The 14,736-nt window shown below is 44.1% G+C and overlaps 9 non-coding genes and 9 pseudogenes across 9 annotated transcripts; all 18 read left to right on the forward strand.

Moving 5' to 3' along the window:
- The first annotated feature begins 905 nt into the window (after positions 1–905).
- On the forward strand, positions 906–1,024 carry LOC140017699 (5S ribosomal RNA). The gene has a single exon (XR_011824005.1). It is a non-coding gene; the product is annotated as a 5S ribosomal RNA (ribosomal RNA).
- A 411-nt stretch (positions 1,025–1,435) lies between these two features.
- Positions 1,436–1,553, forward strand: LOC140019546 (5S ribosomal RNA; annotated as a pseudogene).
- Positions 1,554–2,479: 926 nt separating this feature from the next.
- Positions 2,480–2,598, forward strand: LOC140017710 (5S ribosomal RNA). The gene has a single exon (XR_011824016.1). It is a non-coding gene; the product is annotated as a 5S ribosomal RNA (ribosomal RNA).
- Positions 2,599–3,009: 411 nt separating this feature from the next.
- On the forward strand, positions 3,010–3,127 carry LOC140019547 (5S ribosomal RNA; annotated as a pseudogene).
- A 927-nt stretch (positions 3,128–4,054) lies between these two features.
- On the forward strand, positions 4,055–4,175 carry LOC140018148 (5S ribosomal RNA). The gene has a single exon (XR_011824450.1). It is a non-coding gene; the product is annotated as a 5S ribosomal RNA (ribosomal RNA).
- A 411-nt stretch (positions 4,176–4,586) lies between these two features.
- On the forward strand, positions 4,587–4,704 carry LOC140018632 (5S ribosomal RNA; annotated as a pseudogene).
- A 922-nt stretch (positions 4,705–5,626) lies between these two features.
- LOC140018092 (5S ribosomal RNA) lies at positions 5,627–5,747 on the forward strand. Its single transcript, XR_011824395.1, has one exon. It is a non-coding gene; the product is annotated as a 5S ribosomal RNA (ribosomal RNA).
- Positions 5,748–6,158: 411 nt separating this feature from the next.
- On the forward strand, positions 6,159–6,276 carry LOC140020370 (5S ribosomal RNA; annotated as a pseudogene).
- A 926-nt stretch (positions 6,277–7,202) lies between these two features.
- Positions 7,203–7,323, forward strand: LOC140018093 (5S ribosomal RNA). Its single transcript, XR_011824396.1, has one exon. It is a non-coding gene; the product is annotated as a 5S ribosomal RNA (ribosomal RNA).
- Positions 7,324–7,734: 411 nt separating this feature from the next.
- Positions 7,735–7,852, forward strand: LOC140018633 (5S ribosomal RNA; annotated as a pseudogene).
- Positions 7,853–8,779: 927 nt separating this feature from the next.
- Positions 8,780–8,900, forward strand: LOC140018094 (5S ribosomal RNA). The gene has a single exon (XR_011824397.1). It is a non-coding gene; the product is annotated as a 5S ribosomal RNA (ribosomal RNA).
- A 411-nt stretch (positions 8,901–9,311) lies between these two features.
- On the forward strand, positions 9,312–9,429 carry LOC140020371 (5S ribosomal RNA; annotated as a pseudogene).
- Positions 9,430–10,356: 927 nt separating this feature from the next.
- On the forward strand, positions 10,357–10,477 carry LOC140018095 (5S ribosomal RNA). Its single transcript, XR_011824398.1, has one exon. It is a non-coding gene; the product is annotated as a 5S ribosomal RNA (ribosomal RNA).
- A 411-nt stretch (positions 10,478–10,888) lies between these two features.
- LOC140020372 (5S ribosomal RNA) lies at positions 10,889–11,006 on the forward strand (annotated as a pseudogene).
- Positions 11,007–11,932: 926 nt separating this feature from the next.
- Positions 11,933–12,053, forward strand: LOC140018096 (5S ribosomal RNA). Its single transcript, XR_011824399.1, has one exon. It is a non-coding gene; the product is annotated as a 5S ribosomal RNA (ribosomal RNA).
- A 411-nt stretch (positions 12,054–12,464) lies between these two features.
- LOC140018634 (5S ribosomal RNA) lies at positions 12,465–12,582 on the forward strand (annotated as a pseudogene).
- A 927-nt stretch (positions 12,583–13,509) lies between these two features.
- On the forward strand, positions 13,510–13,630 carry LOC140018097 (5S ribosomal RNA). Its single transcript, XR_011824400.1, has one exon. It is a non-coding gene; the product is annotated as a 5S ribosomal RNA (ribosomal RNA).
- A 411-nt stretch (positions 13,631–14,041) lies between these two features.
- On the forward strand, positions 14,042–14,159 carry LOC140019549 (5S ribosomal RNA; annotated as a pseudogene).
- Positions 14,160–14,736: the final 577 nt, after the last annotated feature.

The raw sequence follows: 14,736 nt of genomic DNA on the forward strand, positions 1-14,736 counted from the left end.
CCTGAAATTTTTGCGGGTATGGGTAGGGATTTAATTCCGTTATCCGGATCCGGATCCGTTTTTTCAAACAAAAAAACGGGTCGGATACGGAATATAGTATTCCGACCCGTACTAGACCCGGATCCGGATATAAATGATTTAATAATTTATAAAAAATATATATTATCAATATAATTTGATTAGGATGATGTATTTGAGTAAAATCAATTTGATTTATTTTCTTATTTGGTTTTTTCTTTGCATTAGCTAGAAATTAGTTTACAAATATATCTCTTTCTCTTTTTTGTTAGAAATTATAAATTTTGGCAAATTTGTTCGGGTAGACCCGACCCGGATCCGAGACTCGCCGGGTCCGGATCCGGAACACAGAATAAAAGACCCGTCGGGTAAACGGGTCGGCTCCGGGTCCGGGTCCGGAATAATGAATTCCGGCCCGGACCCGGCCCGTTGACACCCCTAGGTGACCCCCTGGGAAATCCTCGTGTTGCACCCCTCCCTTTTTTGTTTCGAAATCCAAATTTTCCCTTCGTTCTTTATGCTGTAGTAATTTAGCTCCGTCGGAACGATTGCTTTATATTTTGCTTCTCATCGAAGCATGAAGGCGGATCTGAAGGCGCGAGACAAGTCAGGAACTGTACGGCTGGATCGAAGCCCGGTTCGTCGGTCAAAGTTGTCGGCGCAAATGTATAAGCGCAAGCGTGAAGGATCAATTTCAGGATAATTGAGAGTTGCGCGACGAGGGAAAAAAAATGGTGCAAATCAACAAGAAAAAAATGTAAAAGTAAATAAATAAAAGGATGAGGGGAAATTCTTGAATTGACGCTTAAAATGAATTCGGGTCCAGAAAAGCCACACTGCTTCACAGGACGGGGCAGTTTAAAAGAATAAAGCGAAAGGAACATGGCGGGTGCGATCATACCAGCACTAATGCACCGGATCCCATCAGAACTCCGAAGTTAAGCGTGCTTGGGCGAGAGTAGTACTAGGATGGGTGACCCCCTGGGAAGTCCTCGTGTTGCACCCCTCCCTTTTTTGTTTCGAAATCCAAATTTCCCCTTCGTTCTTTATGCTGTAGTAATATAGCTCCGTCGGAACGATTGCTTTATATTTTGCTTCTCATCGAAGCATGAAGGCGGATCTGAAGGCGCGAGACAAGTCAGGAACGGTACGGCTGGATCGAAGCCCGGATCGTCGGTCAAAGTTGTCGGCGCAAATGTATAAGCGCAAGCGTGAAGGATCAATTTCAGGATAATTGAGAGTTGTGCGACGAGGGAAAAAAAAGGTGCAAAGCAACAAGAAAAAAATATAAAAGTAAATAAATAAAAGGATGAGAGGAAATTCATGAATTGACGCTTAGAATGAATTCGGGTCCAGAAAAGCCAAACTGCTTCACAGGACGTGGCAGTTTAAAAGAATAAAGCGAAAGGAACATGGCGGGTGCGATCATACCAGCACTAATGCACCGGATCCCATCAGAACTTCGAAGTTAAGCGTGCTTGGGCGACAGTAGTACTAGGATGGGTGACCCTAGGCCGGTCAACGGGTCGGGTCTACACCCGGATCCGGATCGGATCCCTGAAATTTTTGCGGGTATGGGTAGGGATTTAATTCCGTTATCCGGATCCGGATCCGTTTTTTCAAACAAAAAAACGGGTCGGATACGGAATATAGTATTCCGACCCGTACTAGACCCGGATCCGGATATAAATGATTTAATAATTTATAAAAAATATATATTATCAATATAATTTGATTAGGATGATGTATTTGAGTAAAATCAATTTGATTTATTTTCTTATTTGGTTTTTTCTTTGCATTAGCTAGAAATTAGTTTACAAATATATCTCTTTCTCTTTTTTGTTAGAAATTATAAATTTTGGCAAATTTGTTCGGGTAGACCCGACCCGGATCCGAGACTCGCCGGGTCCGGATCCGGAACACCGAATAAAAGACCCGTCGGGTAAACGGGTCGGCTCCGGGTCCGGGTCCGGAATAATGAATTCCGGCCCGGACCCGGCCCGTTGACACCCCTAGGTGACCCCCTGGGAAATCCTCGTGTTGCACCCCTCCCTTTTTTGTTTCGAAATCCAAATTTTCCCTTCGTTCTTTATGCTGTAGTAATTTAGCTCCGTCGGAACGATTGCTTTATATTTTGCTTCTCATCGAAGCATGAAGGCGGATCTGAAGGCGCGAGACAAGTCAGGAACTGTACGGCTGGATCGAAGCCCGGTTCGTCGGTCAAAGTTGTCGGCGCAAATGTATAAGCGCAAGCGTGAAGGATCAATTTCAGGATAATTGAGAGTTGCGCGACGAGGGAAAAAAAATGGTGCAAATCAACAAGAAAAAAATGTAAAAGTAAATAAATAAAAGGATGAGGGGAAATTCTTGAATTGACGCTTAAAATGAATTCGGGTCCAGAAAAGCCACACTGCTTCACAGGACGGGGCAGTTTAAAAGAATAAAGCGAAAGGAACATGGCGGGTGCGATCATACCAGCACTAATGCACCGGATCCCATCAGAACTCCGAAGTTAAGCGTGCTTGGGCGAGAGTAGTACTAGGATGGGTGACCCCCTGGGAAGTCCTCGTGTTGCACCCCTCCCTTTTTTGTTTCGAAATCCAAATTTCCCCTTCGTTCTTTATGCTGTAGTAATATAGCTCCGTCGGAACGATTGCTTTATATTTTGCTTCTCATCGAAGCATGAAGGCGGATCTGAAGGCGCGAGACAAGTCAGGAACGGTACGGCTGGATCGAAGCCCGGATCGTCGGTCAAAGTTGTCGGCGCAAATGTATAAGCGCAAGCGTGAAGGATCAATTTCAGGATAATTGAGAGTTGTGCGACGAGGGAAAAAAAAGGTGCAAAGCAACAAGAAAAAAATATAAAAGTAAATAAATAAAAGGATGAGAGGAAATTCATGAATTGACGCTTAGAATGAATTCGGGTCCAGAAAAGCCAAACTGCTTCACAGGACGTGGCAGTTTAAAAGAATAAAGCGAAAGGAACATGGCGGGTGCGATCATACCAGCACTAATGCACCGGATCCCATCAGAACTTCGAAGTTAAGCGTGCTTGGGCGACAGTAGTACTAGGATGGGTGACCCTAGGCCGGTCAACGGGTCGGGTCTACACCCGGATCCGGATCGGATCCCTGAAATTTTTGCGGGTATGGGTAGGGATTTAATTCCGTTATCCGGATCCGGATCCGTTTTTTCAAACAAAAAAACGGGTCGGATACGGAATATAGTATTCCGACCCGTACTAGACCCGGATCCGGATATAAATGATTTAATAATTTATAAAAAATATATATTATCAATATAATTTGATTAGGATGATGTATTTGAGTAAAATCAATTTGATTTATTTTCTTATTTGGTTTTTTCTTTGCATTAGCTAGAAATTAGTTTACAAATATATCTCTTTCTCTTTTTTGTTAGAAATTATAAATTTTGGCAAATTTGTTCGGGTAGACCCGACCCGGATCCGAGACTCGCCGGGTCCGGATCCGGAACACAGAATAAAAGACCCGTCGGGTAAACGGGTCGGCTCCGGGTCCGGGTCCGGAATAATGAATTCCGGCCCGGACCCGGCCCGTTGACACCCCTAGGTGACCCCCTGGGAAATCCTCGTGTTGCACCCCTCCCTTTTTTGTTTCGAAATCCAAATTTCCCCTTCGTTCTTTATGCTGTAGTAATTTAGCTCCGTCGGAACGATTGCTTTATATTTTGCTTCTCATCGAAGCATGAAGGCGGATCTGAAGGCGCGAGACAAGTCAGGAACGGTACGGCTGGATCGAAGCCCGGATCGTCGGTCAAAGTTGTCGGCGCAAATGTATAAGCGCAAGCGTGAAGGATCAATTTCAGGATAATTGAGAGTTGCGCGACGAGGGAAAAAAAAATGGTGCAAATCAACAAGAAAAAAATGTAAAAGTAAATAAATAAAAGGATGAGGGGAAATTCTTGAATTGACGCTTAAAATGAATTCGGGTCCAGAAAAGCCACACTGCTTCACAGGACGGGGCAGTTTAAAAGAATAAAGCGAAAGGAACATGGCGGGTGCGATCATACCAGCACTAATGCACCGGATCCCATCAGAACTCCGAAGTTAAGCGTGCTTGGGCGAGAGAGGTGTACTAGGATGGGTGACCCCCTAGGAAGTCCTCGTGTTGCACCCCTCCCTTTTTTGTTTCGAAATCCAAATTTCCCCTTCGTTCTTTATGCTGTAGTAATTTAGCTCCGTCGGAACGATTGCTTTATATTTTGCTTCTCATCGAAGCATGAAGGCGGATCTGAAGGCGCGAGACAAGTCAGGAACGGTACGGCTGGATCGAAGCCCGGATCGTCGGTCAAAGTTGTCGGCGCAAATGCATAAGCGCAAGCGTGAAGGATCAATTTCAGGATAATTGAGAGTTGTGCGACGAGGGAAAAAAAAGGTGCAAAGCAACAAGAAAAAAATATAAAAGTAAATAAATAAAAGGATGAGAGGAAATTCATGAATTGACGCTTAGAATGAATTCGGGTCCAGAAAAGCCAAACTGATTCACAGGACGTGGCAGTTTAAAAGAATAAAGCGAAAGGAACATGGCGGGTGCGATCATACCAGCACTAATGCACCGGATCCCATCAGAACTCCGAAGTTAAGCGTGCTTGGGCGACAGTAGTACTAGGATGGGTGACCCTAGGCCTGTCAACGGGTCGGGTCTAGACCCGGATCCGGATCGGATCGCTGAAATTTTTTCGGGTATGGGTAGGGATTTAATTCCGTTATCCGGATCCGGATCCGTTTTTTCAAACAAAAAAACGGGTCGGATACGGAATATAGTATTCCGACCCGTATTAGACCCGGATCCGGATATAAATGATTTAATAATTTATAAAAAATATATATTATCAATATAATTTGATTAGGATGATGTATTTGAGTAAAATCAATTTGATTTATTTTCTTATTTGGTTTTTTCTTTGCATTAGTTAGAAATTAGTTTACAAATATATTTTTTTCTCTTTTTTGTTAGAAATTATAAATTTTGGCAAATTTGTTAGACCCGACCCGGATCCGAGACTCGCCGGGTCCGGATCCGGAACACAGAATAAAAGACCCGTCGGGTAAACGGGTCGGATCCGGGTCCGGGTCCGGAATAAAGAATTCCGGCCCGGACCCGGCCCGTTGACACCCCTAGGTGACCCCCTGGGAAATCCTCGTGTTGCACTCCTCCCTTTTTTGTTTCGAAATCCAAATTTCCCCTTCGTTCTTTATGCTGTAGTAATTTAGCTCCGTCGGAACGATTGCTTTATATTTTGCTTCTCATCGAAGCATGAAGGCGGATCTGAAGGCGCGAGACAAGTCAGGAACGGTACGGCTGGATCGAAGCCCGGATCGTCGGTCAAAGTTGTCGGCGCAAATGTATAAGCGCAAGCGTGAAGGATCAATTTCAGGATAATTGAGAGTTGCGCGACGAGGGAAAAAAAAATGGTGCAAATCAACAAGAAAAAAATGTAAAAGTAAATAAATAAAAGGATGAGGGGAAATTCTTGAATTGACGCTTAAAATGAATTCGGGTCCAGAAAAGCCACACTGCTTCACAGGACGGGGCAGTTTAAAAGAATAAAGCGAAAGGAACATGGCGGGTGCGATCATACCAGCACTAATGCACCGGATCCCATCAGAACTCCGAAGTTAAGCGTGCTTGGGCGAGAGAGGTGTACTAGGATGGGTGACCCCCTGGGAAGTCCTCGTGTTGCACCCCTCCCTTTTTTGTTTCGAAATCCAAATTTCCCCTTCGTTCTTTAAGCTGTAGTAATTTAGCTCCGTCGGAACGATTGCTTTATATTTTGCTTCTCATCGAAGCATGAAGGCGGATCTGAAGGCGCGAGACAAGTCAGGAACGGTACGGCTGGATCGAAGCCCGGATCGTCGGTCAAAGTTGTCGGCGCAAATGCATAAGCGCAAGCGTGAAGGATCAATTTCAGGATAATTGAGAGTTGTGCGACGAGGGAAAAAAAAGGTGCAAAGCAACAAGAAAAAAATATAAAAGTAAATAAATAAAAGGATGAGAGGAAATTCATGAATTGACGCTTAGAATGAATTCGGGTCCAGAAAAGCCAAACTGATTCACAGGACGTGGCAGTTTAAAAGAATAAAGCGAAAGGAACATGGCGGGTGCGATCATACCAGCACTAATGCACCGGATCCCATCAGAACTCCGAAGTTAAGCGTGCTTGGGCGACAGTAGTACTAGGATAGGTGACCCTAGGCCTGTCAACGGGTCGGGTCTAGACCCGGATCCGGATCGGATCGCTGAAATTTTTTCGGGTATGGGTAGGGATTTAATTCCGTTATCCGGATCCGGATCCGTTTTTTCAAACAAAAAAACGGGTCGGATACGGAATATAGTATTCCGACCCGTATTAGACCCGGATCCGGATATAAATGATTTAATAATTTATAAAAAATATATATTATCAATATAATTTGATTAGGATGATGTATTTGAGTAAAATCAATTTGATTTATTTTCTTATTTGGTTTTTTCTTTGCATTAGTTAGAAATTAGTTTACAAATATATTTTTTTCTCTTTTTTGTTAGAAATTATAAATTTTGGCAAATTTGTTCGGGTAGACCCGACCCGGATCCGAGACTCGCCGGGTCCGGATCCGGAACACAGAATAAAAGACCCGTCGGGTAAACAGGTCGGATCCGGGTCCGGGTCCGGAATAATGAATTCCGGCCCGGACCCGGCCCGTTGACACCCCTAGGTGACCCCCTGGGAAATCCTCGTGTTGCACCCCTCCCTTTTTTGTTTCGAAATCCAAATTTCCCCTTCGTTCTTTATGCTGTAGTAATTTAGCTCCGTCGGAACGATTGCTTTATATTTTGCTTCTCATCGAAGCATGAAGGCGGATCTGAAGGCGCGAGACAAGTCAGGAACGGTACGGCTGGATCGAAGCCCGGATCGTCGGTCAAAGTTGTCGGCGCAAATGTATAAGTGCAAGCGTGAAGGATCAATTTCAGGATAATTGAGAGTTGCGCGACGAGGGAAAAAAAATGGTGCAAATCAACAAGAAAAAAATGTAAAAGTAAATAAATAAAAGGATGAGGGGAAATTCTTGAATTGACGCTTAAAATGAATTCGGGTCCAGAAAAGCCACACTGCTTCACAGGACGGGGCAGTTTAAAAGAATAAAGCGAAAGGAACATGGCGGGTGCGATCATACCAGCACTAATGCACCGGATCCCATCAGAACTCCGAAGTTAAGCGTGCTTGGGCGAGAGAGGTGTACTAGGATGGGTGACCCCCTGGGAAGTCCTCGTGTTGCACCCCTCCCTTTTTTGTTTCGAAATCCAAATTTCCCCATCGTTCTTTATGCTGTAGTAATTTAGCTCCGTCGGAACGATTGCTTTATATTTTGCTTCTTATCGAAGCATGAAGGCGGATCTGAAGGCGCGAGACAAGTCAGGAACGGTACGGCTGGATCGAAACCCGGATCGTCGGTCAAAGTTGTCGGCGCAAATGTATAAGCGCAAGCGTGAAGGATCAATTTCAGGATAATTGAGAGTTGTGCGACGAGGGAAAAAAAAGGTGCAAAGCAACAAGAAAAAAATATAAAAGTAAATAAATAAAAGGATGAGAGGAAATTCATGAATTGACGCTTAGAATGAATTCGGGTCCAGAAAAGCCAAACTACTTCACAGGACGTGGCAGTTTAAAAGAATAAAGCGAAAGGAACATGGCGGGTGCGATCATACCAGCACTAATGCACCGGATCCCATCAGAACTCCGAAGTTAAGCGTGCTTGGGCGACAGTAGTACTAGGATGGGTGACCCTAGGCCTGTCAACGGGTCGGGTCTAGAACCGGATCCGGATCGGATCGCTGAAATTTTTTCGGGTATGGGTAGGGATTTAATTCCGTTATCCGGATCCGGATCCGTTTTTTCAAACAAAAAAACGGGTCGGATACGGAATATAGTATTCCGACCCGTATTAGACCCGGATCCGGATATAAATGATTTAATAATTTATAAAAAATATATATTATCAATATAATTTGATTAGGATGATGTATTTGAGTAAAATCAATTTGATTTATTTTCTTATTTGGTTTTTTCTTTGCATTAGTTAGAAATTAGTTTACAAATATATTTTTTTCTCTTTTTTGTTAGAAATTATAAATTTTGGCAAATTTGTTCGGGTAGACCCGACCCGGATCCGAGACTCGCCGGGTCCGGATCCGGAACACAGAATAAAAGACCCGTCGGGTAAACGGGTCGGATCCGGGTCCGGGTCCGGAATAAAGAATTCCGGCCCGGACCCGGCCCGTTGACACCCCTAGGTGACCCCCTGGGAAATCCTCGTGTTGCACTCCTCCCTTTTTTGTTTCGAAATCCAAATTTCCCCTTCGTTCTTTATGCTGTAGTAATTTAGCTCCGTCGGAACGATTGCTTTATATTTTGCTTCTCATCGAAGCATGAAGGCGGATCTGAAGGCGCGAGACAAGTCAGGAACGGTACGGCTGGATCGAAGCCCGGATCGTCGGTCAAAGTTGTCGGCGCAAATGTATAAGCGCAAGCGTGAAGGATCAATTTCAGGATAATTGAGAGTTGCGCGACGAGGGAAAAAAAAATGGTGCAAATCAACAAGAAAAAAATGTAAAAGTAAATAAATAAAAGGATGAGGGGAAATTCTTGAATTGACGCTTAAAATGAATTCGGGTCCAGAAAAGCCACACTGCTTCACAGGACGGGGCAGTTTAAAAGAATAAAGCGAAAGGAACATGGCGGGTGCGATCATACCAGCACTAATGCACCGGATCCCATCAGAACTCCGAAGTTAAGCGTGCTTGGGCGAGAGAGGTGTACTAGGATGGGTGACCCCCTGGGAAGTCCTCGTGTTGCACCCCTCCCTTTTTTGTTTCGAAATCCAAATTTCCCCTTCGTTCTTTATGCTGTAGTAATTTAGCTCCGTCGGAACGATTGCTTTATATTTTGCTTCTCATCGAAGCATGAAGGCGGATCTGAAGGCGCGAGACAAGTCAGGAACGGTACGGCTGGATCGAAGCCCGGATCGTCGGTCAAAGTTGTCGGCGCAAATGCATAAGCGCAAGCGTGAAGGATCAATTTCAGGATAATTGAGAGTTGTGCGACGAGGGAAAAAAAAGGTGCAAAGCAACAAGAAAAAAATATAAAAGTAAATAAATAAAAGGATGAGAGGAAATTCATGAATTGACGCTTAGAATGAATTCGGGTCCAGAAAAGCCAAACTGATTCACAGGACGTGGCAGTTTAAAAGAATAAAGCGAAAGGAACATGGCGGGTGCGATCATACCAGCACTAATGCACCGGATCCCATCAGAACTCCGAAGTTAAGCGTGCTTGGGCGACAGTAGTACTAGGATAGGTGACCCTAGGCCTGTCAACGGGTCGGGTCTAGACCCGGATCCGGATCGGATCGCTGAAATTTTTTCGGGTATGGGTAGGGATTTAATTCCGTTATCCGGATCCGGATCCGTTTTTTCAAACAAAAAAACGGGTCGGATACGGAATATAGTATTCCGACCCGTATTAGACCCGGATCCGGATATAAATGATTTAATAATTTATAAAAAATATATATTATCAATATAATTTGATTAGGATGATGTATTTGAGTAAAATCAATTTGATTTATTTTCTTATTTGGTTTTTTCTTTGCATTAGTTAGAAATTAGTTTACAAATATATTTTTTTCTCTTTTTTGTTAGAAATTATAAATTTTGGCAAATTTGTTCGGGTAGACCCGACCCGGATCCGAGACTCGCCGGGTCCGGATCCGGAACACAGAATAAAAGACCCGTCGGGTAAACGGGTCGGATCCGGGTCCGGGTCCGGAATAAAGAATTCCGGCCCGGACCCGGCCCGTTGACACCCCTAGGTGACCCCCTGGGAAATCCTCGTGTTGCACTCCTCCCTTTTTTGTTTCGAAATCCAAATTTCCCCTTCGTTCTTTATGCTGTAGTAATTTAGCTCCGTCGGAACGATTGCTTTATATTTTGCTTCTCATCGAAGCATGAAGGCGGATCTGAAGGCGCGAGACAAGTCAGGAACGGTACGGCTGGATCGAAGCCCGGATCGTCGGTCAAAGTTGTCGGCGCAAATGTATAAGCGCAAGCGTGAAGGATCAATTTCAGGATAATTGAGAGTTGCGCGACGAGGGAAAAAAAAATGGTGCAAATCAACAAGAAAAAAATGTAAAAGTAAATAAATAAAAGGATGAGGGGAAATTCTTGAATTGACGCTTAAAATGAATTCGGGTCCAGAAAAGCCACACTGCTTCACAGGACGGGGCAGTTTAAAAGAATAAAGCGAAAGGAACATGGCGGGTGCGATCATACCAGCACTAATGCACCGGATCCCATCAGAACTCCGAAGTTAAGCGTGCTTGGGCGAGAGAGGTGTACTAGGATGGGTGACCCCCTGGGAAGTCCTCGTGTTGCACCCCTCCCTTTTTTGTTTCGAAATCCAAATTTCCCCTTCGTTCTTTATGCTGTAGTAATTTAGCTCCGTCGGAACGATTGCTTTATATTTTGCTTCTCATCGAAGCATGAAGGCGGATCTGAAGGCGCGAGACAAGTCAGGAACGGTACGGCTGGATCGAAGCCCGGATCGTCGGTCAAAGTTGTCGGCGCAAATGCATAAGCGCAAGCGTGAAGGATCAATTTCAGGATAATTGAGAGTTGTGCGACGAGGGAAAAAAAAGGTGCAAAGCAACAAGAAAAAAATATAAAAGTAAATAAATAAAAGGATGAGAGGAAATTCATGAATTGACGCTTAGAATGAATTCGGGTCCAGAAAAGCCAAACTGATTCACAGGACGTGGCAGTTTAAAAGAATAAAGCGAAAGGAACATGGCGGGTGCGATCATACCAGCACTAATGCACCGGATCCCATCAGAACTCCGAAGTTAAGCGTGCTTGGGCGACAGTAGTACTAGGATAGGTGACCCTAGGCCTGTCAACGGGTCGGGTCTAGACCCGGATCCGGATCGGATCGCTGAAATTTTTTCGGGTATGGGTAGGGATTTAATTCCGTTATCCGGATCCGGATCCGTTTTTTCAAACAAAAAAACGGGTCGGATACGGAATATAGTATTCCGACCCGTATTAGACCCGGATCCGGATATAAATGATTTAATAATTTATAAAAAATATATATTATCAATATAATTTGATTAGGATGATGTATTTGAGTAAAATCAATTTGATTTATTTTCTTATTTGGTTTTTTCTTTGCATTAGTTAGAAATTAGTTTACAAATATATTTTTTTCTCTTTTTTGTTAGAAATTATAAATTTTGGCAAATTTGTTCGGGTAGACCCGACCCGGATCCGAGACTCGCCGGGTCCGGATCCGGAACACAGAATAAAAGACCCGTCGGGTAAACAGGTCGGATCCGGGTCCGGGTCCGGAATAATGAATTCCGGCCCGGACCCGGCCCGTTGACACCCCTAGGTGACCCCCTGGGAAATCCTCGTGTTGCACCCCTCCCTTTTTTGTTTCGAAATCCAAATTTCCCCTTCGTTCTTTATGCTGTAGTAATTTAGCTCCGTCGGAACGATTGCTTTATATTTTGCTTCTCATCGAAGCATGAAGGCGGATCTGAAGGCGCGAGACAAGTCAGGAACGGTACGGCTGGATCGAAGCCCGGATCGTCGGTCAAAGTTGTCGGCGCAAATGTATAAGTGCAAGCGTGAAGGATCAATTTCAGGATAATTGAGAGTTGCGCGACGAGGGAAAAAAAATGGTGCAAATCAACAAGAAAAAAATGTAAAAGTAAATAAATAAAAGGATGAGGGGAAATTCTTGAATTGACGCTTAAAATGAATTCGGGTCCAGAAAAGCCACACTGCTTCACAGGACGGGGCAGTTTAAAAGAATAAAGCGAAAGGAACATGGCGGGTGCGATCATACCAGCACTAATGCACCGGATCCCATCAGAACTCCGAAGTTAAGCGTGCTTGGGCGAGAGAGGTGTACTAGGATGGGTGACCCCCTGGGAAGTCCTCGTGTTGCACCCCTCCCTTTTTTGTTTCGAAATCCAAATTTCCCCATCGTTCTTTATGCTGTAGTAATTTAGCTCCGTCGGAACGATTGCTTTATATTTTGCTTCTTATCGAAGCATGAAGGCGGATCTGAAGGCGCGAGACAAGTCAGGAACGGTACGGCTGGATCGAAACCCGGATCGTCGGTCAAAGTTGTCGGCGCAAATGTATAAGCGCAAGCGTGAAGGATCAATTTCAGGATAATTGAGAGTTGTGCGACGAGGGAAAAAAAAGGTGCAAAGCAACAAGAAAAAAATATAAAAGTAAATAAATAAAAGGATGAGAGGAAATTCATGAATTGACGCTTAGAATGAATTCGGGTCCAGAAAAGCCAAACTACTTCACAGGACGTGGCAGTTTAAAAGAATAAAGCGAAAGGAACATGGCGGGTGCGATCATACCAGCACTAATGCACCGGATCCCATCAGAACTCCGAAGTTAAGCGTGCTTGGGCGACAGTAGTACTAGGATGGGTGACCCTAGGCCTGTCAACGGGTCGGGTCTAGAACCGGATCCGGATCGGATCGCTGAAATTTTTTCGGGTATGGGTAGGGATTTAATTCCGTTATCCGGATCCGGATCCGTTTTTTCAAACAAAAAAACGGGTCGGATACGGAATATAGTATTCCGACCCGTATTAGACCCGGATCCGGATATAAATGATTTAATAATTTATAAAAAATATATATTATCAATATAATTTGATTAGGATGATGTATTTGAGTAAAATCAATTTGATTTATTTTCTTATTTGGTTTTTTCTTTGCATTAGTTAGAAATTAGTTTACAAATATATTTTTTTCTCTTTTTTGTTAGAAATTATAAATTTTGGCAAATTTGTTCGGGTAGACCCGACCCGGATCCGAGACTCGCCGGGTCCGGATCCGGAACACAGAATAAAAGACCCGTCGGGTAAACGGGTCGGATCCGGGTCCGGGTCCGGAATAAAGAATTCCGGCCCGGACCCGGCCCGTTGACACCCCTAGGTGACCCCCTGGGAAATCCTCGTGTTGCACTCCTCCCTTTTTTGTTTCGAAATCCAAATTTCCCCTTCGTTCTTTATGCTGTAGTAATTTAGCTCCGTCGGAACGATTGCTTTATATTTTGCTTCTCATCGAAGCATGAAGGCGGATCTGAAGGCGCGAGACAAGTCAGGAACGGTACGGCTGGATCGAAGCCCGGATCGTCGGTCAAAGTTGTCGGCGCAAATGTATAAGCGCAAGCGTGAAGGATCAATTTCAGGATAATTGAGAGTTGCGCGACGAGGGAAAAAAAAATGGTGCAAATCAACAAGAAAAAAATGTAAAAGTAAATAAATAAAAGGATGAGGGGAAATTCTTGAATTGACGCTTAAAATGAATTCGGGTCCAGAAAAGCCACACTGCTTCACAGGACGGGGCAGTTTAAAAGAATAAAGCGAAAGGAACATGGCGGGTGCGATCATACCAGCACTAATGCACCGGATCCCATCAGAACTCCGAAGTTAAGCGTGCTTGGGCGAGAGAGGTGTACTAGGATGGGTGACCCCCTGGGAAGTCCTCGTGTTGCACCCCTCCCTTTTTTGTTTCGAAATCCAAATTTCTCCTTCGTTCTTTATGCTGTAGTAATTTAGCTCCGTCGGAACGATTGCTTTATATTTTGCTTCTCATCGAAGCATGAAGGCGGATCTGAAGGCGCGAGACAAGTCAGGAACGGTACGGCTGGATCGAAGCCCGGATCGTCGGTCAAAGTTGTCGGCGCAAATGCATAAGCGCAAGCGTGAAGGATCAATTTCAGGATAATTGAGAGTTGTGCGACGAGGGAAAAAAAAGGTGCAAAGCAACAAGAAAAAAATATAAAAGTAAATAAATAAAAGGATGAGAGGAAATTCATGAATTGACGCTTAGAATGAATTCGGGTCCAGAAAAGCCAAAGTGCTTCACAGGACGTGGCAGTTTAAAAGAATAAAGCGAAAGGAACATGGCGGGTGCGATCATACCAGCACTAATGCACCGGATCCCATCAGAACTTCGAAGTTAAGCGTGCTTGGGCGACAGTAGTACTAGGATGGGTGACCCTAGGCCGGTCAACGGGTCGGGTCTACACCCGGATCCGGATCGGATCCCTGAAATTTTTGCGGGTATGGGTAGGGATTTAATTCCGTTATCCGGATCCGGATCCGTTTTTTCAAACAAAAAAACGGGTCGGATACGGAATATAGTATTCCGACCCGTACTAGACCCGGATCCGGATATAAATGATTTAATAATTTATAAAAAATTTATATTATCAATATAATTTGATTAGGATGATGTATTTGAGTAAAATCAATTTGATTTATTTTCTTATTTGGTTTTTTCTTTGCATTAGCTAGAAATTAGTTTACAAATATATCTCTTTCTCTTTTTTGTTAGAAATTATAAATTTTGGCAAATTTGTTCGGGTAGACCCGACCCGGATCCGAGACTCGCCGGGTCCGGATCCGGAACACCGAATAAAAGACCCGTCGGGTAAACGGGTCGGATCCGGGTCCGGGTCCGGAATAATGAATTCCGGCCCGGACCCGGCCCGTTGACACCCCTAGGTGACCCCCTGGGAAATCCTCGTGTTGCACCCCTTCCTTTTTTGTTTCGAAATCCAAATTTCCCCTTCGTTCTTTATGCTGTAGTAATTTAGCTCA

Source organism: Coffea arabica, chromosome 11c, assembly GCF_036785885.1.
Source record: "Coffea arabica cultivar ET-39 chromosome 11c, Coffea Arabica ET-39 HiFi, whole genome shotgun sequence".
In the NCBI taxonomy this organism is placed as follows: domain Eukaryota; kingdom Viridiplantae; phylum Streptophyta; class Magnoliopsida; order Gentianales; family Rubiaceae; genus Coffea; species Coffea arabica.